Genomic DNA, 21,271 nt, shown 5'->3' with positions numbered 1-21,271 from the left:
CACCCCTGTGTTTGGATTAGCGTTAGTGGCCAGAGAGCCAATCACAATTAACTCTTGAGTCTTCCAACTCAAGGGTCTCCAAATATTAATCAACTCCAAAATCAAGTTGGGAACCTACTCCATTGACATGGATACCAATTTCATATAATAAATAACTAAATAAATACTTGAGAATAATCAAACAAATAATGGGGTAAATAGAAAAATACTCTTTCCATTAATAATGTCATAAAAGCTTTCTAATTGTAACTCTGAATAAGGATTAAAGATATAAAAGAGTAAGAAAATAGAAAACAAACTAGAATAATAAAGTCCTCAATGGAGGTAGTAATATCTAACTCAACAGCATAAAAGTAGAAATCCTAATCCTAAGAGAGACGAGAGAGCCTCTCTCTCTCTAAAAGCTACATCTAAAACTAAAAATTATGAATTATGAGCTGATGATTATGAATGAATGGATTCTCCCACTTTATAGCCTCTAATCTGTGTTTTCTGGGCCGAAAACTGGGTCGAAAACAGCCCAAAAATCGCTGGAGAAGAAATCTGCCACGCTGATTTTCGTCACTGCGACACGTCCGCGTAGAGAGCGCATTTGCGTCGCCTAGCATCAGGGCAACTATGGTATATTATATATCAAATCGAAGCCCCGGATGTTAGCTTTTCAACACAACTACAACCACGTCGTTTGGACCTCTGTAGCTCAAGTTATGACCATTTTAGTGCGAGAGGGTCAGGCTGACAGCTTTGCAGTTCCTTCAACTTCTTGTATTCCTTCCACTTTTGCATGCTTCCTTTCCATCCTCCAAGCCATTCCTACCCTGTAATCTCTGAAAACACTTAACACACATATCAAGGCATCTAATGGTAATAAGAGAGGATTAATATTAGTAAATATAAGGCCAAAGAAGCATGTTTTCAATCATAGCACAAAATCAGGAAGGAGAATGTAAAACCATGCAAATAGTATGAATAAGTGGGTAAAGAGTTGATAAAAATCACTCAATTGAGCACAAGATAAACCATAAAATAGTGGTTTATCAACCTCCCTACACTTAAACATTAGCATGTCCTCATGCTAAGCTCAAGAGAAGCTATAAAGGAGTGAAGAGGAATGGTAAAATGTATGAAATGCAATCCTATCTATATGAATACAACTAAATGCAAAATGTTTCTACCTACTTGGTGAAAAGTAAATAAACCTTTCAAGAACAAACATGAACTGGATTTCACTAATTCAAATCATAAAAATAAAGGACAAATGGACTTGCAGAAGAAAATAGCTCATGAAAGCCGGGAACAAAGAATCGAGCATCGAACCCTCACCGGAAGTGTATACACTCTAATCACTCATGTGTTTAAGGTTTCGATTCTCTCAATTCTCTACTAACCTTGCTTTCTAAGGCTTGCTCTTCATCTAACAATCAACAAAAATTTAATGCACAGATACACATATCAAGAGGTCTTTTGAGGGTTGTAATGGGGTTAGGGTCAAGGTAGGATTGTATTTGGCCAAGTGGACTAAAATCTGAATCCTTAATTAACTTAAACTTTTCCCACCTAACTTAAGACAATCCATGTAATTACAATGCAAAATCTAACTGCCCATTTAACTATGTTTTCCACATATTCATGCATCCGATTTTGAGTACAGTACATATGCATTGCTTTCATCATTTACTTTGGGGCATTTTGTCCCCTTTTACTTATTTGCTCTTTTTCTTTTCATTTTCTCACTTATTTTATATATATATATATATATATATATATATATATATATATATATATATATATATATATATTTTTTTTTTTCTTTTCTTTTATTTTTCTCAATGCATATGATTAAATTATTGGATGCATGAATCATGTCCTAAACATTTCTTTCACATTTTCAGAAAATTCTAACATACTCAATTCTCAAACCAAATGTTTCCAAATTCACTTCTCCACACTTAATTCATGAGCACTCTCACTAGTCTAAGCTAACCAAGGATTCAAATTAAGGACATTATTGTTTTCCGCTTAGAGTTAATGATGTGCTAAAGTAAAGAACAAAGGGGTATAATAGGCTCAACATTGGTTTGCAAAGGATAATGAAAGGTTAAGGCCATATGGGTATGTAAGCTTAGTGAAATAAAGGCCTCAATCATATAAGTGCATGCATACATCAAACCATGAAAATATAGAATTAAGCAAGACAAAGATCACAATTTTAGAGAGGAAAACACACACTAAAAATAAATTATTGGTTGATAAAATGCAACCAATCAAATAGGCTCAAAATCTCACAAGTTTTGTGTGCTGGAGCTCTAAACCATGTTCCAAAATAATATTTCTTCAAACAAGTTTAATAAAAAGTTTTAATTTAAATTAGTGAAATACTCTAAAAAAAATTTCTTGAAAAAGAAAATATTACTTTAACCAAGCAGTGGTAAAATATGCACAAAATCAAGAAAATATGCAATCAAACATGCAAATGCAATAATCAACAAACAAAGAAAATAAAATATTGGTGTTGAGACAAGAAGGTACTAACCCACGAAGATCGGTATCGACCTCCCCACACTTAAAGGTTGCACCGTCCTCGGTGCATGCTAAGATGTACAAGTGGACGGGGGTTGTGGTTCCTCAGCTGGGGCTCTTTTTGTTCCTTTCCTTGCCAGTGGTTTGGGAGTAGCTTTCTCTTTACCCTTCTTGGTGGCCATCCTGAAAAGGGAAAAAGAAAATAACTTTTAAAGCTAAGGGTTAGAGCAAGGAAGAGAGTGGGAAAGTTGGTAATCAATGCACAATAAAGAAGAATGACGTTAACATATGGTCATGACTACATGTGAAAAGTTCATCAATGGAAATATAGCAAGTGCATGTAATGACAATTAAATGCAAGATGTTTATTGGCATGCTGGCAAAGGCATGAGTAGCATAGATCAAGCATTCAATGTCCAAGTTAGATTACCAGGTCTTTCAAACTAACAACATGTTTGTAATTACAATTATATTTAAATAATATAATATAAAAAAGGTTTTGTGAAAAGCAAGCATTTAGAGTAGTAGAATAAAAGAAATCTAAAAATAGTGCACAATGCCATATGGGCTTTTTCACAAACACATAGCAAGCATGGTAAATAAGCTATTGAAAGTATTAAATTGAACATGCAAGCAACCCTTTAAAAAGTAATATATAATGTCAAACAATTCCTTTAATAATCCACAAAAATAAAGAAAATAATGACCCAAATAAATTTCTAACACCAATGAAAATAATGCAATGAATGAAAGTATGCAAATAAATTAAAATAAAATAAAAAGAAAAATAAGAAGAATGAGAAGGGAAAGAAGGGAAGAAGAAGTAAGGAAGAAATGGAGGGAGGAAAAATTAGGATTGGGGAAGAAAAGATAAGATTTTTGGCGCTGATCAGGATAAGTTGTGTGACGCGGGCGACGCGGACGCATGAGTGACGCGGTCGCGTGGTGCGCGATAAGGTCAGGTGACGCAGACGCGTGGGTCACGCGATCGCGTGACCTGATTTGTGCGATTGGCACGAGTGCAGCCTTGCGTTCGCGCAACTCTCTGTTTGAAACTCTTTTTGCCAAATTTTTGGGTAACGCGGTCGCGTGGTTGACGCGATCGCGTGGATGGCCATATTTGCAAAACGACGCGGACGCGTGGGGCACGCGTTCGCGTGGGGCACGCATTCGCGTGGTAAGGCTTGTGCTTCTAGCACCATTCCAGCCCCATTCCAGCCTAACTTGCTGCCATACACCCATTTACGTCGATTTCACAGGGCCACGCGTTCGCGTGGGTGACGCGGACGCGTGGGAGGCATTTTTCCCACATGACGTGGACGCGTCAGCGACGCGGTCGCGTGGATCAATTTGTGCCAAAGGCACGCCTCCAGCCACGCTTTCACGTGACTCTCTATTCAATCTTCTTTTCTTCCCAATGCACTGGTGACGCGGACGTGTCGGCAACGCTGTCGCATCGCGTGCCATTTTTTTTAATGCAGTATGCAGAATGCAATGCTTAATATGAATGCTATGCATGATTCCAGGTTCAATACAATAAAATAAAATAAAACTCGAAAACAAATAAAACTAAATAAAAAATGAAAAAGGAACGATCATACCATGGTGGGTTGTCTCCCACCTAGCACTTTTAGTTATTGTCCTTAAGTTGGACCTTTGGAGAGTCCTTTGTTATGGTGGCTTGTGCTTGAACTCATCTAGGAATTTCCACCAATGTTTGTGATTCCAATGGCCTCCGGGGTCCCAAACTAGGCGCAGAAAGTCTTCAAGTAAGTTAAAGCAAGTGACAAGGCCCAAAGAGTGTTGATTGCCAGAATGAATTCCGGGGTCCCAAATCTTGCTTTTGCACCCGTCTTCTTGTTGATCATTATAATTCCATCCGGGTAGCAAGCAATCTGAATTCTCACTAAAGCGGCCAAATAACTTTCCAGACCCATTCAGTTGAGCTTTATACCAACCATTGCATTTAAACTTTGAGCACACAACCATGTTGAACCTTGCTTGACAACTCCAACCACTAACTATCTTTCTCTTACTCTTAATGCCACAAAGAGCTCTAAGTTGACCATCCTTCACTAGTAGCCCATATTCAAGTGAAATTAGAAAGCTAAGGGATATGAATTTAACCCACTTGAATGTTGTGAAGGATGATGGCAACTTAGGGGGAGGTATTTCTAACGAATTTGCAACCTCCACTCCCTTGTGCTCTTCTCTGACAACTTCCACCTCTTTGCAAGTATCTTCAATATCAACCTCTTCTTCTTGGTAGCTTTCTTCCAATTCAATCTCTTCTTCATTGCTCACCAAGGGCATGGGAGGCTGTGCTTCTTCTTCTATAATCTTCATCTCTTGACCAAGCTCTTCCAAGTCTTTGACTATGATATGCCTTGGAGGTTGTACACCCTCCTCAACATCAAATGCAACCGTCTTGGAAGGAGGCTCTATGTCTTGACTTTCCTATGGAGGTTCAGCATCTCCCAAGTCTTCAACCACTTCTTCTTCTGCAACTATTATGGCTTCCTCCACTTGTTCCAATACAAAGCCATGTTTCTCATTGTCCACCGAAGTTTCTAGTGTCTCCTTCATGCTTTTCTCTTCTTTTGAATCTCCACATGTAGCCATGGGAGTTCTTTGAGTGCTCAGATGTCAAAAAGCTAATATATTTACTACCTCGATTAAGGCAGTCGTGAGTTTCAGTATACTCCTTTGCATCTTTGCTTGCCCTTGAAGAATAACATGAAGTCTATCATCGATTGGAGGTTGGGGTGGATATGAGGGTTCATTGGTTGGGAGAGAGGACTCATAATACGGAGGTGGTTCTTCTTGACAAGGATATGGAGATGGTGAATATTGAGGTGGTGGTTCTGGGGAGTAATTGGATTGGAGTTGGGGTGGATATGGGTTAGGGTCGTCTGGAGGTGTTTGGTTGTAAGGGGCTTGTGAGTATGGTGGTCCAAAGTTATTTTGAGGAGGTGGTTCATTGGCATATGATGGAGCTTGCTGGTAACTACAAGGGGGTCCACCATATCTATTGTCTTGGCATGCATTGTAGGATGGTCGTTGTCCATGGTATCTTGGAAGGTGATGTTGCCGAAAGGGTTGATCAGATCCTTGTGGCTCCTTCCATCTCTGATTGTTTTGACCTTGATGCATGTTCCTGTTATAATTTCCATTTCTTGCAACAAAATTGGAACCAAACTCAAAGCGACGGGGGTGAGAACTCATAGTAACTAATAAAAATTAAAAATAAAAATAAATAAACAAGCAATGGAAAATAAAATAAAATAAAATAAATAAGAGAAAAGATTTGAAATTTGAAATTTGAATTTGAAATAAGATAATATAAGATTTTTGAAAAAGATATGATTTTTGAAAAAGATTTGAATTTTGGAAAACAAGATAAGATAAGATAAAAATTTTAAAATAAAAATCTGAATTTTTTTTGAAAAATATTTACAATAACCAATAATAAGGCACACGTTTGCAATTCCCCGGCAACGGCGCCATTTTGAAAGAGCGAAACTCTCGCGCGATCTAGAATTTTTGCAGATAGATTCGCGTTGTAAGTATAGCTTCTAGACCGACAAGAATTCCTTCTTTACAAAAGTTTTGTTTGTCACTTAAGCAAACACAATAAAATTGATAATCGAAGTATTTAAACCTCGGGTCGTCTTCTCAAGGAATTGCAGGGAGGTGTGTTATTATTGGTTACGGATTTTCTGGGGAATTTGGAGTTTGGGCAATGGGCACAGATATAATTATAAACTAAAGCAATAAAAATAAATAATAAATTTTATGTAATTAAATTAAAAGCCTTGACCCGGAAAAGATTAATTGGAAGTTCTATCCTTGTTGGATTTTCCAAGTGTACTGGTAATTGGTTGTTGTTCTACTTAGTTATCCTTTACTAAATAAAGGAAAATCAAGTTGGGAGCCAACTTCTATTCACAAGTCCTAATCCTCACCCCTGTGTTTGGATTAGCGTTAGTGGCCAGAGAGCCAATCACAATTAGCTCTTGAGTCTTCCAACTCAAGGGTCTTTAAATATTAATCAACTCCAAAATCAAGTTGGGAACCTACTCTGTTGACATGGATGCCAATTTCATATAATAAATGACTAAATAAATACTTGAGGATATTCAAACAAATAATGGGGTAAATAGAAAAATACTCTTTGCATTAATAATATCATAAAAGCTTTCCAATTGTAACTCTGAATAAGGATTAAAGATATAAAAGAGTAAGGAAATAGAAAACAAACTAGAATAATAAAGTCCTCAATGGAGGTAGTAATATCCAACTCAATAGCATAAAAGTAGAAATCCTAATCCTAAGAGAAAGGAGAGAGCCTCTCTCTCTAAAAGCTACATCTAAAACTAAAAATTATGAATTATGAGCTGATGATTATGAATGAATGGATTTTCCCACTTTATAGCCTCTAATCTGTGTTTTCTGGGCCGAAAATGGGTCGAAAACAGCCCAGAAATTGCTGGAGAAGAAATCTGCCACGCTGATTTTCGTCACTGCGACGCGTCCGCGTGGAGCGCGCGTTCGCGTCGTCTAGCGTCAGGGCAACTATGATATATTATATATCAAATCGAAGGCCCGGACGTTAGCTTTTCAATGCAACTAGAACCGCGTCATTTGGACCTCTATAGCTCAAGTTATGACCATTTTAGTACGAGAGGGTCAGGCTGACAGCTTTGCAGTTCCTTCAACTTCTTGTATTCCTTCCACTTTTGCATGCTTCCTTTCCATCCTCCAAGCCTTTCCTGCCCTGTAATCTCTGAAAACAGTTAACACACATATCAAGGCATCTAATGGTAATAAGAGAGGATTAATATTAGCAAATATAAGGCCAAAGAAGCATGTTTTCAATCATAGCACAAAATCAGGAAGGAGAATGTAAAACCATGCAAATAGTATGAATAAGTGGGTAAAGAGTTGATAAAAATCACTCAATTGAGCACAAGATAAACCATAAAATAGTGGTTTATCAGACAGCCACACCTTCAGCTACCCTTTCTTCATTCACTGCTGCACGAGCTACCACCACTGCACCTCCACCTACCTCAGAGCCCATTTACCACCTAGTGCACCGCCTTTTTCAGCAGCTAGACCAGATGGAGCGCCGCAACCAGCGGTGATATGAAAAATCTGAGCGTCGCAACAAGCGACGCTCTGAGCATTTAAAGTTTTTGCTCCGCACTGGCCACCATGACATTTCCTCTGAGCCTGACACACCATCAGAGCCATCATAGAAGGAGGCGAGCAACCATGAGGCGGAGACACATGCCCAGGCTGAGCAGGCAGGACCAGAGCAGGCTGTGCCACAGCATGAGGAGCCACACCAGATCCAGGCCGCAGACCCAGAGATTCCTCTACAGTCAGAGCCTCCACTGCATCAAACCGATCCCACTGCCCTCATAGAGATTGCAGAACCCCAGGCTACCACAGAGACACCAGCAGCACATCCTTCCGGTGATGACGCTTCTTCACACCCAGCTTGAGTGAGCATCGAGGACGATGCTATATTTTAAGTGTGGCGAGGTCGCCATCCCTGGCTTATTTTTTTGGTGAACCACTACAGACTCTTCTATCTTATTTTGTTTATTTTTCTGTATTTTTATTTTTTAGCACTTGCACATTGTTCTTTTGCTGTATTTTTACTTTATTTCCGCATTTTGCACTTTAGTTTATATCTTAGGCATTTAGTTTAGTTTGCAATTTTAAACTTATTAGTTACAGAATATGTGGATTAATTAGTATAGATTACCCTTTTAGCACATATTAGTTTGGTTTAATTGAAAATAAAAAGGAGTAAACTAGAAACTTTAGTAAATTAAAACAATCCACACACCTTGTATATATAGCATTACATGTTAGTTAGTTAACAACATTTCATCAAGGAGGAACACTAAGATTTTAAAGGCCACCCTAAGATTTACATTGAGTTGAATGGAAACTCTGAGTTTCTACTTGCATGACATACATAACTGATATATGGTTTTTGAGCTGGAGAACACACAGCTTGTGAGTTTTGAGCTTAATTGTATGGTTACATTCAAACCATAAATTTCATTCCTGTGTGTTTTGCCCTTCTTTTTTATTCTGATGTTCTTTTCTTTATTTTAATCTATATGTCCAATATAGAATATAGATACATACCAAGAGATTATTGAGGCCATCATTTGAATTTTTTCTCACTTATCCCAATTTAGCCTACCTTTTACATCACCCTTGTTAGCCCCCTTGAGCTTTTTAATCCCTTCTTGTTCTATAACCACATTATTAGCCTTAAGCAGAAAAACAAAATAAAAATCCCAAGTTGAATCCTTGGTTAGCTTAAGATAGATATTGTGTACAATTTAAGTATGGGGAATTTTATGGGAACATGGGGTGATAGAAACAAAGTAGGGATTTAAAATGAATAAGTTACTTCAGAAATTTGGGAAGCATGCTCATGTGAAATCAAAGTAACTAAATTACCATGTGTAAACAAAATAAAAATAAAAATAAAAATAAAAATAAAAAATATATAATTTTATATTTTCAGTACTCAAATAAGGGGATACAAAAATTCCCCAAGTGCAAAATAAAAAAGGAATCAATGCACATGGGACAAAATTTCAAAATTAAAATTAATGCATGAGCTTGTAATACAAAGTGGGAAAATTTGGGTAAATAGGTAAAGGAACTTTAAATTATATAAAGTATGTATGTTAGGTGAGATCTTAGACTAATCAAGGATTCACTTTGTTAGCTCACTTAGCCTTATACATATACCATTACCTTTAACTTGGCTCCATTACAACCTTGAAAAATACCTCATGATTTTTGTATGTCTGTATTCCATAGTTGTTGATTGGTTAGATGAAGAACAAGGTTTTAGAAAGCAAGGATAAAAAGAAGAATAGAGTGATTAACCCAATAAACACTGAGTGACTAGAGAGTAAACAAAAAATCCAGTGAGAGTTCAATAGCTCATCACCATATATCTCTGCTTAATTGTTAATTGCCTTGCAAGTTTGTGAAATACTTTTACCCATCTCAATTGTAAAAATCTTTAACATTATCTAGGGTCTGGCTATACATATGTGATTCCTTGAGGATATGAATTAATTTAACCATATTTAAGCTTTATATATAAGTGGATAATAATTAGAATTGCATGACTCATTTAGGTAGTTTGCATTTAGAATAGAATGCATTGCATGAAATTCCACCATTCTAACTTTACCCTTTCACTTGGATTTAGCATGAGGACATGTTATTGTTTAAGTGTGGGGAGGTTGATAAACCCATATTTTATGATGTATTTTGCACTCAATTTAAGTGATTTATTCAATCCTTCACTCACTTATTCATGTAAATTTCATGGTTTTACTTTCCCTTCCTTATTATGTGATATATGTGAAAAACATGTTTCCTATGCTTTAAAAATATTAATTTTAATTTCCCTTTATTACCACTCGATGTCGTGATTTGTGTGTTAAGTATTTTCAGATCTCCTAAGGCAAGAATGGCTTAGAGGACAGAAAGAAAACATACAAAAATGGAAAGAAAGCACAAAAATGGAGTCTTGGAGAAAAAGGCAGCGACGCGAACGCGTGACTGTCGCGGATGCGTGCCTTGAGCAGAACGCAAATGACGCATATGCGTGATTGAAGCGAACGCGTGACAAGGAAAACTCCCAGATGACGCGACCGCGTGACCTACGCGGACGTGTGACAGACGCCACGTACAGAAACTGCAGAAAATGCCCCCAGCGATTTCTGAACCTCTTTTTGGCCCAGATCCAAGTCCAGAAAACACATATTAGAGGTTATTAAGTGGGGGAATGCGTCCATTCATGAGGAGGCTTTGGATTATTCACTTTTCACAATTTAGATGTAGTCTTTAGAGAGAGAGGTTCTCTCATCTCTCTTAGGTTTTAGGATTAGGATTCCTCTTAAAGGATTTAGGATTTCAACTTCCTCTCAGGTTCAATATTCCTTTTATATTTTTATTTATTCTAATGCTTTTATTCGTATCTGACTTATGTTACAAATTTGGCTTATGAATTCTTCGTATTTAGATTTGAACATTTTATTTAATATAATTTGAGGTATTTCAGATTTGACTTTGCTTTGCTTTATTTGTATGAATGCTTTTAATTTAATTTAGATTTTCCCTTTTGGCTTTGGTTGATTAATTGGTAACTCTTGAGTTGTCAAACTCATCGTGATTGATAATTGATATTTTTGCTAATTGAATTGAATTCCAATAACTCTAGTCTTTCCTTAGAAGTTGGCTAGGACTTGAGGATCTAACTAGTTAGTCCACTTGACTTTCCTTTGCTTTAGTAAAGGTTAACTAAGTGGGATTAAAACTCAATTCTCATCACCATTGATAAGGATAACTAGGATAGAACTTCCAATTTTTATACCTTGCCAAGAGTTTTATTAGATATTAATTTATTAATTCTGGCAATTTATTTTCCTTGTTCAAACCTTTCGAAACCCAAAAACACTATTTTCCATAACTAATAATAAGAACACCTCCCTGCAGTTCCTTGAGAAGATGACCCGAGGTTTGAATACTTTGGTTTATAAATTTTATTGGGTTTGTTACTTGTGACAACCAAACATTTGTACGAAAGGATTTTCTGTTGGTTTAGGAGCTATACTTACAACGCGATTATATTTGTGAATTTCTTTACCGACAAGAAATCCAGTTCGTCAAGAGTGCAAGGCCATAACCATGACCAACATGGCCGAACCTGGAGAGAGTGAGGAGGACATGAGTCCCAGTGAGAAAAGCGTCATGGGACGTCCCCTAGACAGAAAGGAGTTTCCCTTTGAGGAACCAAAGGAATCTGAGGCTCATACAGAGACCATAGAGATTCCATTGAACTTCCTTCTGCCATTCATGAGCTCTGATGAATATTCTTCCTCTAAAGAGGATGAAGATACCATTGAAGAGCATGTTGCTAAATATCTAGGAGCAATCATAAAGCTGAATGCCAAGTTATTTGGTACTGAGACTTGGGAGGATGAACCCCCTTGTTCACCAATGAACTGAGTGCATTAATGAAGCAGACATTACCTCAGAAGAAATCGGATCCCGAAAAATTCTTCATACCTTGTACCATAGGCACCATGACCTTTGAGAAGGCTCTATGTGACCTGGGGTCAGGGATACATGATGAGCGGATAATTTATACACTTTCTGGCGCAGTTGAGATCATAATTTCGTGCACCAAGTTTTTGGCGCCGTTGCCGGGGATTGTTCGAGTTTGGACAACTGACGGTTCATCTTGTTGCTCAGATTAGGTAATTTTATTTTATTTTTAAGCTTTTTATTTCTTATTTTTGAAAATAATACAAAAAAAATTTCTTCTTTTTCGTTTTTCCCAAAATAATTTTTGAAAAAAAAAAACCAAGAAATTCTTATAAAATCATAAAAAGCAAAAATTTTATGTTTCTTGTTTGAGTCTAGTGTCAATTTGTGAGTTTGGTGTCAATTGCATCTTTTTAATTTTTCTTAAAATTTTCGAAAATTTATGCATGTGTTCTTCATGATCTTCAAGTTGTTCTTGATGATTTTCTATGTTTGATCTTTAATTTTTTATGTTTTGTGTCTTTTCTTGTTTTTCATATGCATTTTAGAATCATAATTGTCTATAGAGTAAAAATTTATAAGTTTGGTGTCTTGCATGTTTTTCTTTTCTTAAAAATTTTTAAAAATAAGTTCTTGGTGTTTATCTTGACATTCAAAGTGTTCTTGCATGCATCATGTGTTTTGATTCATAATTTTCATGTTTTGAGTCTTTTGGTTGTTTTTCTCTTTCTTCATTAAAAATTCAAAAAAAAAATCTTTTCCTTATTTTCTCATAAATTTTTGAAAATTTGACTTGACTTTTTCAAAACTTTTTAAAATTTAATTGTTTCTTATGAGTCAAATCAAATTTTCAATTTAAAAATTCTATCTTTTTCAAATCTTTTTCAAAAATCAAATCCTTTTCATTTTTTTCTTCCATAATTTCGAAATTTTCAAAAATTTATTTTCAAAATCTTTTTCTTATTTCTATTTCATATTTTTGAAATTAATGCTAACAATTAATGTGATTGATTCAAAAATTTTAAGTTTGTTACTTGCCTAGTAAGAAGGGTCCAATCTTTAAATTTTAAAATCATATCTTTTTGTTTCTTGTTAATCAAGTAATCAACTTTAATTTTCAAAATCAAATCTTTTTAAATTTCTTTTTCAAATCTTTTTTCTTTAAAATAAATGTCAATCACATCTTTTTCAAAATCAATTTCAAAATCTTTTATAACTTCTTTTCTAACTTCTTATCTTTTCAAAAATTGATTTTCAAATCTTTTTCAATTAACTACTTGACTTTGTGTTTAATTTTAAAAGTTTACTATTTCAATCATATCTTTTTCAAAACTACCTAACTAATTCTCTCTCTAATTTTCGAAAATCACCTTCCTCTTTTTCAAAATTCCTTTTTAATTAACTAATTGTTTTAACTTTCAATTTAATTTCATTTTTAGTTTTTTTTCGAATTTTAACTTTAATTTTTAAATTAAAAACAAAAATATTTTTCTTTTCTTTTCAATTATTTTGGAAAATTCTTCTCTCTTACCTCCTCCTAATTATTTATTTATCTACTAACACTTATCTTCTTCTTAAAAATTCGAACCCTCTCCCTCTTTCTGTGTTCGAATTTCTTTTCTTCTTCTACTCACATAAAGGAATCTCTATACTATGACATAGAGGATTCCATATTTTTTTTTCTGTTTTCTTCTTTTTCATATGAGCAGGAACAAGGATAAGAACATTCTTGTTGAAGCTGATCCTGAATCTGAAAGGACTCTGAAGAGGAAGCTAAGGGAAGCTAAAGCACAACTCTTTGGAGAAAATCTGACAGAAATTTTTGAAAAAGAAGGAGACATGGCCAAAAATAACAACAATGCAAGGAAGATGCTTGGTGACTTTACTGCACCAAATTCCAATTTACATGGAAGAAGCATCTCAATTCCTACCATTGGAGCAAACAATTTTGAGCTAAAGCCTCAATTAGTTTCTCTGATGCAACAGAACTGCAAGTTTCATAGACTTCCATCAGAAGATCCTTTTCAGTTCTTAACTGAATTCTTGCAGATCTGTGATACTGTTAAGACCAATGGGGTTGACTCCGAGGTCTACAGGCTTATGCTTTTCCCGTTTGCTGTAAGAGACAGAGCTAGAATATGGTTGGACTTTCAACCTAAAGATAGCCTGAACTCTTGGGATAAGCTGGTCACGGCTTTCTTAGCCAAGTTCTTTCCTCCTCAAAAGCTTAGCAAGCTTAGAGTGGATGTTCAAACCTTCAAACAGAAAGAAGGTGAATCCCTCTATAAAGCTTGGCAGAGATACAAGGAACTGACCAAGAAGTGTCCTTCTGACATGCTTTCAGAATGAACCATCCTGGATATATTCTATGATGGTCTGTCTGAATTATCAAAGATGTCATTGGACCATTCTGCAGGTGGATCCATTCACCTAAAGAAAATGCCTACAGAAGATCAGGAACTCATTGACATGGTTGCAAATAACCAGTTCATGTACAATTTTGAAAGGAATCATGTGAGTAATGGGACGCCTCAGAGGAAGGGAGTTCTTGAAATTGATACTCTGAATGCCATATTGGCTCAGAATAAAATATTGACTCAGCAAGTCAATATGATTTCTCAGAGTCTGAATGGATTGCAAGCTGCATCCAACAGTACTCAAGAGGCATCTTCTGAAGAAGAAGCTTATGATCCTGAAAACCCTGCAATAGCAGAGGTGAATTACATGGGGGAACCCTATGGAAATACCTATAATCCCTCATGGAGAAATCATCCAAATTTCTCATGGAAGGATCAACAAAAGCCTCAACAAGGCTTTAATAATGATGGAAGAAACAGGTTTAGCAATAGCAAGCCTTTTCCATCATCCACTCAGCAACAGCCAGAGAATTCTGAGCAGAATCCATCTAGCTTAGCAAATATAGTCTCTAATCTATCTAAGGCCACTTTAAGTTTTATGAATGAAACAAGGTCCTCCATTAGAAATTTGGAGGCACAAGTGGGCCAACTGAGTAAAAGAGTCACTGAAACACCTCCTAGTAATCTTCCAAGCAATACATAAGAGAATCCAAAAAGAGAGTGCAAGGCCATTACCTTACTTGGTGTGGCCGAACCCAAAATGGAGGAGGAGGACGTGAATCCTAGTGAGGAAGACCTCCTGGAACGCTCAGTGACCAATAAGGAGTTTCCCTTTGAGGAACCAAAGGAATCTGAGGCTCATCTAGAGACCATAGAGATTCCATTAAACCTCCTTTTGCCCTTCATGAGCTCTGATGAGTATTCATCCTCTGAAGAGGATGAAGACACTACTGAAGAGCAAGTTGCTAAGTACCTTGGTGCAATCATGAAGCTGAATGCCAAATTATTTGGTAATGAGACTTGGGAAGATGAACCTCCATTGCTCATCAAGGAACTAAATGCCTTGGTTCAGCAAACTCTACCTTAAAAGAAACAGGATCCTGGTAAATTCCTAATTCCCTGTAACATAGGCACCATGACCTTTGAGAAGGCTCTGTGTGACCTGGGGTCAAGAATAAACTTAATGCCACTCTCTGTAATGGAGAAACTTGGGATCTTTGAAGTGCAAGCTGCCAGAATCTCATTAGAGATGGCAGACAACTCAAGAAAATAGGCTTATGGACTAGTAGAGGACGTGATAGTAAAGGTTGAAGGCCTTTACATCCCTGCTGATTTCATAATCCTAGACACTGGGAAGGATGAGGATGAATCCATCATCCTTGGAAGACCCTTCCTAGCCACAGCAAGAGCTGTGTTTGATGTGGACAAAGGAGAATTGGTCCTTCAACTGAATGAGGACAACCTTGTGTTTAAGACTCAAAGATCTCCTTCTGTAACCATGGAGAGGAAGCATGAAAAGCTTCTCTCACTGCAGAGTCAACCAAAGCCCTCACAGTCAAACTCTAAGTTTGGTGTTGGAAGGCCACAACCAAACCCTAAGTTTGGTGTTGGGAGGTCCCAACAATGCTCTGAACATCTGTGAGGCTCCATGAGAGCTCACTGTCAAGCTATTGACATTAAAGAAGCACTTGTTGGGAGGTAACCCAATGTTATTTAATTATATTTATTTATTTTCTATTGTTATTTTATGTTTTTTTAGGTTGACGATCATGTGGAGTCACAAAAACTACTGAAAAATAAAAAACAGAATGAAAAACAACTTTAAAAATAGCTCACCCTGGAGGAAGAACTTACTGGCGTTTAAACGCCAGTAAGAAGCATCAAACTGGCGCTTAATGCCAGAAAGAAGCATCAAACTGGCGTTAAACGCCAGAAACAAGCACCAGACTGGCGTTTAACGCCAGAACAGAGCATGGAAGTGGCGTTTAACGCCAGAAACAGGCTACATTTGGGCATTTAACGCCAAAAACAGGCAACAGTCTGGTGTTAAACGCCAGTATTGCATACTAAGGGCGTTTTACATGCCTAATTGGAGCAGGGATGTTAAGTCCTTGACCCCACTGGATCTGTCGATCCCACAGGATCCCTTCAGGATCTATGGACCCCACAGGATTCCCACCTTTTCTTCTCTCCTCTTTACACCTTTTCATAACTCTCTTCCACAAATACCCTTCACCAATCATCTCAATCACTCTTCCCCATCACCTCTTTACCACCACATCCATCCTCTCTTCCCATCACCTCAATCACTCTTCCCCATCACCTCTTCACTCACTAACTTGTATTCAAGACTCAAGGTTCTCCTTCTGTGACCATGGAGAGGAAGCATGAAAAGCCTCTCTCAATACAGAGTCAAACAAAAACCCCCACATTCAAACTTTAACTTTGGTGTTGGGAGGCCCTAACCAAGCTCTAAGTTTGGTGTTGAGAGGCCACAACACTGCTCTGATTATCTGTGAAACTCCATGAGAGCTCACTGTCAAGCTATTGACATTAAAGAAGCGCTTGTTGGGAGGCAATCCAATGTTATTTAATTATATCTATTTATTTTCTATTGTTATTTTATGTTTCCTTTAGGTTGATGATCATGTGAAGTCATAAAAATAACTGAAAAATCAAAAACAGAATGAAAATAACATTAAAAATAGCTCACCCTGGAGGAAGAGCTTACTGGTGTTTAAACACCAGTAAGAAGCATCAGACTGGCGTTTAACGCCAGAAAGACGCATCAAGCTGGCGTTAAACGCCAGAAACAAGCACCAAACTAGCGTTTAACGCCAGAACAGAGTATCTACTTGGCGTTTAATGCCAGAAATGGGAGAAAAGCTAGCATTAAACGCCAGAAACAAGCAGCAACCTGGAGTTTAACGCCAGAAGTGCATTCTAAGGGTGTTTTGCACGCCTAAATGGAGTAGGGATGCTAAGTCCTTGATCCCTCAGGATCTGTGGACCCACAGGATCCGCACCTACCCCACCCCTTCTTCTCTCCTCTTTACACCCTTTCATAACACTCTTCCCCAAATACCCTTCACCAATCACCTCAATATCTCTTTCCCAAATACCCTTCACTAATCACATCCATCCACTCTTTCCCAAAAACCCCACCTACCTCTAAATTCAAAATCCTTTCCCTCCCAAACCCAACCCTAATACAAAAAACCTAACCCTTTCCCCACCCCTATATAAACCCCTCAACACTACCTCATTTTCACACATCACAAACACTTTTCCCCCCTTGGCCGAATACACACTTCCCCTCCATCTCCTCCATTTTCTTCTTCTTCTCCCATTTTCCTTCTTCTTTTGCTCGAGGAGGAGCAAACATTTTAAGTTTGGTGTGGTAAAAGCATTGCTTTTTGTTTTTCCATAACTATTAATGGTACCTAAGGCTAGAGAAACCTCAAGAAAGAGGAAAGGAAAGGCAATTGCTTCCACCTCTGAGTCATGAGAGATTGAGAGATTCATCTCAAAGGTCCATCAAGACCACTTCTATGAAGTTGTGGCTAAGAAGAAGGTGATCCCTGAGGTCCCTTTCAAGCTCAAAAGGAGTGAGTATCCGGAGATCCGACATGAGATTAGAAGAAGAGGATGGGAAGTTCTCACCAATCCTATTCAATAAGTCGGGATCTTAATGGTTCAAGAGTTCTATGCAAATGCATGGATCACTAAGAACCAAGATCAAAGTATGAACCCGAATCCAAAGAATTGGCTTACAATGGTTCGGGGGAAATACTTAGATTTCAGTCCGAAAAATGTAAGGTTGGCGTTCAACTTGCCAATGATGGAAGAAAATGCACGCCCCTACACTAGAAGGGTCAAGTTTGATTAAAGGTTGGATCAAGTCCTCATGGACATATGTGAGGAAGGAGCTCAATGGAATTGACTCAAAAGGACAAGCCCATCACTAAGAAAAGGATGGAGCAAACAAGAGAGCCCACTCATGGACCTCAACAAGAGCATGAGGAGATTCCTCATCATGAAATCCCTGAGATGCCTCAAGGGATGCACTTTCCTCCACAATATTATTGGGAGCAAATCAACACCTCCCTATGAGAATTAAGTTCCAACATGGGATAACTAAGAGTGGAGCACCAAGAGCACTCCATCATTCTCCATGAAATTAGAGAAGATCAAAGAGCCATGAGGGAGGAGCAACAAAGGCAAGGAAGAGACATAGAGGAGCTCAAGAACACCATTGGTTCTTCAAGAGGAAGAAGACGCCACCCTCACTAGGTGGACCCATTCCTTAATCTCCTTGTCTATTTAATTTTTCTGTTTTTAGATTTTTGAACTTTATGTTTTGTTTATGTTTGTGTCTTTACTATATGATCATTAGTATTTAAGTGTCTATGTCTTAAAGCTATGAATGTCCTATGAATCCATCACTTCTCTTAAATGAAAAATGTTCTAAAAACAAAAGAACAAGAAGTACATGATTTCGAATTCATCCTTGAAATTAGTTTAATTATTTTGATGTGGTGACAATACTTTTTGTTTTCTGAATGAATGCTTGAACAGTGCATATGTCTTTTGAATTTGTTGTTTATGAATGTTAAAATTGTTGGCTCTTGAAAGAATGATGAAAAAGGAGAAATGTTAATGATAATCTGAAAAATCATAAAATTGATTCTTGAAGCAATAAAAAATAGTGAAGAACAAAGCTTGCAAAAAAAAATGGCAAAAAAAAGAGAGAAAAAAAAAAAGAAAAAACAAGCAGAAAAAGCCAATAGCTCGTTAAACCAAAAGGCAAGAGCAAAAAGACAATAACCCTTTAAACCAAAAGGCAAGAGTAAAAAGAATCTAAGGCTTTGAGCATCAGTGGATAGGAGGGCCCAAAGGAATAAAATCTTGGCCTGAGCGGCTAAACCAAGTTGTCCCTAACCATGTGCTTGTGGCGTGAAGGTGTCAAGTGAAAAGCTTGAGACTGGGTGGTTAAAGTCGAGGTCCAAAGCAAAAAAAAGAGTGTTCTTAAGAACCCTGGACACCTCTAATTGGGGACTTTAGCAAAGTTGAGTCACAATCTGAAAAGGTTCACCCAGTTATGTGTCTGTGGCATTTTATGTATCCGGTGGTAATACTGGAAAACAAAGTGCTTAGGGCCACGACCAAGACTCATAAAGTAGCTGTGTTCAAGAATCAACAAACTAAACTAAGAGAATCAATAACACTATCTAAATTCTGAGTTCCTATAGATGCCAATCATTTTGAACTTCAAAGGATAAAGTGAGATGCCAAAACTGTTCAGAGGCAAAAAGCTACTAGTCCCGCTCATCTAATTGAAGCTAAGTTTCATTGATATTTTGGAATTTATAATATATTCTCTTCTTTTTATCCTATTTGATTTTAAGTTGCTTGGGGACAAGCAACAATTTAAGTTTGGTGTTGTGATGAGCGGATAATTTATACACTTTTTGGCATTGTTTTTACATAGTTTTTAGTATGTTTTAGTTACTTTTTAGTATATTTTTATTAGTTTTTAAATAAAAATCACATTTCTGGACTTTACTATGAGTTTGTGTGTTTTTCTATGATTTCAGGTAATTTCTGGCTGAAATTGAGGGACTTGAGCAAAAATCTGATTCAAAGGCTGAAAAAGGACTGCAGATGCTGTTGGATTCTGACCTTCCTGCACTTGAAATGGATTTTATAGATCTACAGAAACCCAATTAGCATGCTCTCAATTGCGTTGGAAAGTAGACATCCAGGGCTTTCCAACAATATATAATAGTCCATACTTTGATCAAGTTTTGATGACGCAAACTGGCGTTCAAATGCCCACTTCTTACCCTATTCTGGAGTTAAACGCCAGAAACAGGTTGTAAATTAGAGTTAAACGCCAGAAACAGGCTACAACCTGGCGTTTAACTCCAAAAAGAGTCTCTACACATGAAAGCTCAATGCTCAGTCCAAGCACACACCAAGTGGACCTGGAAGTGGATTTCTACATCATTTACTTATCTTATGTAACCCTAGCTACTAGTTTAGTATAAAAACTACTTTTAGTGATTTATTTTACATCTCTGGTTAGTCTTTGGATAATTTTATGTTCAGAGATCACGTTTAGGGGGCTGGCCATTCGGCCATGCCTGGACCTTCATCACTTATGTATTTTCAACGGTAGAGTTTCTACACCCCATAGATTAAGGTGTGGAGCTCTGCTGCTCCTCATGAATTAATGCAAAGTACTATTGTTTTTCTATTTAATCCAAGCTTATTCCTATTCTAAGATATTTGCTTGCACTTTAACCATGATGAATATGATGATCCGTAACACTTATCACTATTCTCAACCTATCAACGCGTGCCTGACAACCACTTCCGTTCTACCCTAGATCGAGCGTGTATCTCTTAGCCTCCATTCCGAAAGATCGGAGTCTTCGTGGTATAAGATAGAATTATTGGCGGCCATTCTTGAGATCCGGAAAGTTTAAACCTTGTCTGTGGTATTCCGAGTAGGATCTGGGAAGGGATGATTGTGACGAGCTTCAAACTCGTGAGTGTTGGGCGTAGTGACAGACACAAAAGGATCAATGGATCCTATTCCAACATGATCGAGAATCGACAGATGATTAGCCATGCGGTGACAGTGCATTTGGACCATTTTCACTGAGAGAACGGGAAGTAGCCATTGACAACGGTGATGCCCAACATACAGCTTGCCATGGAAAGGAGTATGAATGATTGAATGAAGGCAGTAGTAAAACAGAGATTCAGAAGGAGCAAAGCATCTCCATACGCTTATCTGAAATTCTCACCAATGAATTACATAAGTATTTCTATCTTATTTTATATTTTAATTATATTTTAAATATCAAAATCCCACAACCATTTGAATCTGCCAGACTGAGATTTACAAGATGACCATAGCTTGCTTCAAGCCGACAATCTCTGTGGGATCGACCCTTACTCACGTAAGGTTTATTACTTGGACGACCTAGTGCACTTGCTGGTTAGTTGTGCGGAGTTGTGAAAAAGAATTGAGATTATGAACGTACGTACCAAATTTTTGGCGCCGTTGCCGGGGAATAAACAATCACGATTTCGTGCACCAGCTTCTCCTCTTCCTGAGGAGTTTTCAGAGGTTCTTTTTTTTTTCTGGTTCCTCCAGATCAGGCTGAACATCTCTAAAAATGTCATCTAGCTCTAATTCAAGACTCTCAGTCATATTGACCTCTTCCACCAGGGAGTCAATAATATCAACGCTCATGCAGTCTTTTGATGTATCTGGATGT

At 37.3% G+C, this 21,271-nt stretch overlaps 1 non-coding gene across 1 annotated transcript; it reads right to left on the bottom strand.

Annotated features, from left to right (window-relative positions):
- Positions 1-13,854: 13,854 nt before the first annotated feature.
- LOC112761807 (small nucleolar RNA R71) lies at positions 13,855-13,962 on the bottom strand. Its single transcript, XR_003182183.1, has one exon. It is a non-coding gene; the product is annotated as a small nucleolar RNA R71 (small nucleolar RNA).
- Positions 13,963-21,271: the final 7,309 nt, after the last annotated feature.

The sequence above is a fragment of the Arachis hypogaea genome, chromosome 16, assembly GCF_003086295.3.
Source record: "Arachis hypogaea cultivar Tifrunner chromosome 16, arahy.Tifrunner.gnm2.J5K5, whole genome shotgun sequence".
Classification (NCBI taxonomy): domain Eukaryota; kingdom Viridiplantae; phylum Streptophyta; class Magnoliopsida; order Fabales; family Fabaceae; genus Arachis; species Arachis hypogaea.
The sequence above is the reverse complement of the archived record's forward strand: the minus strand, read 5'-3'. Positions and strand labels throughout refer to the sequence as shown.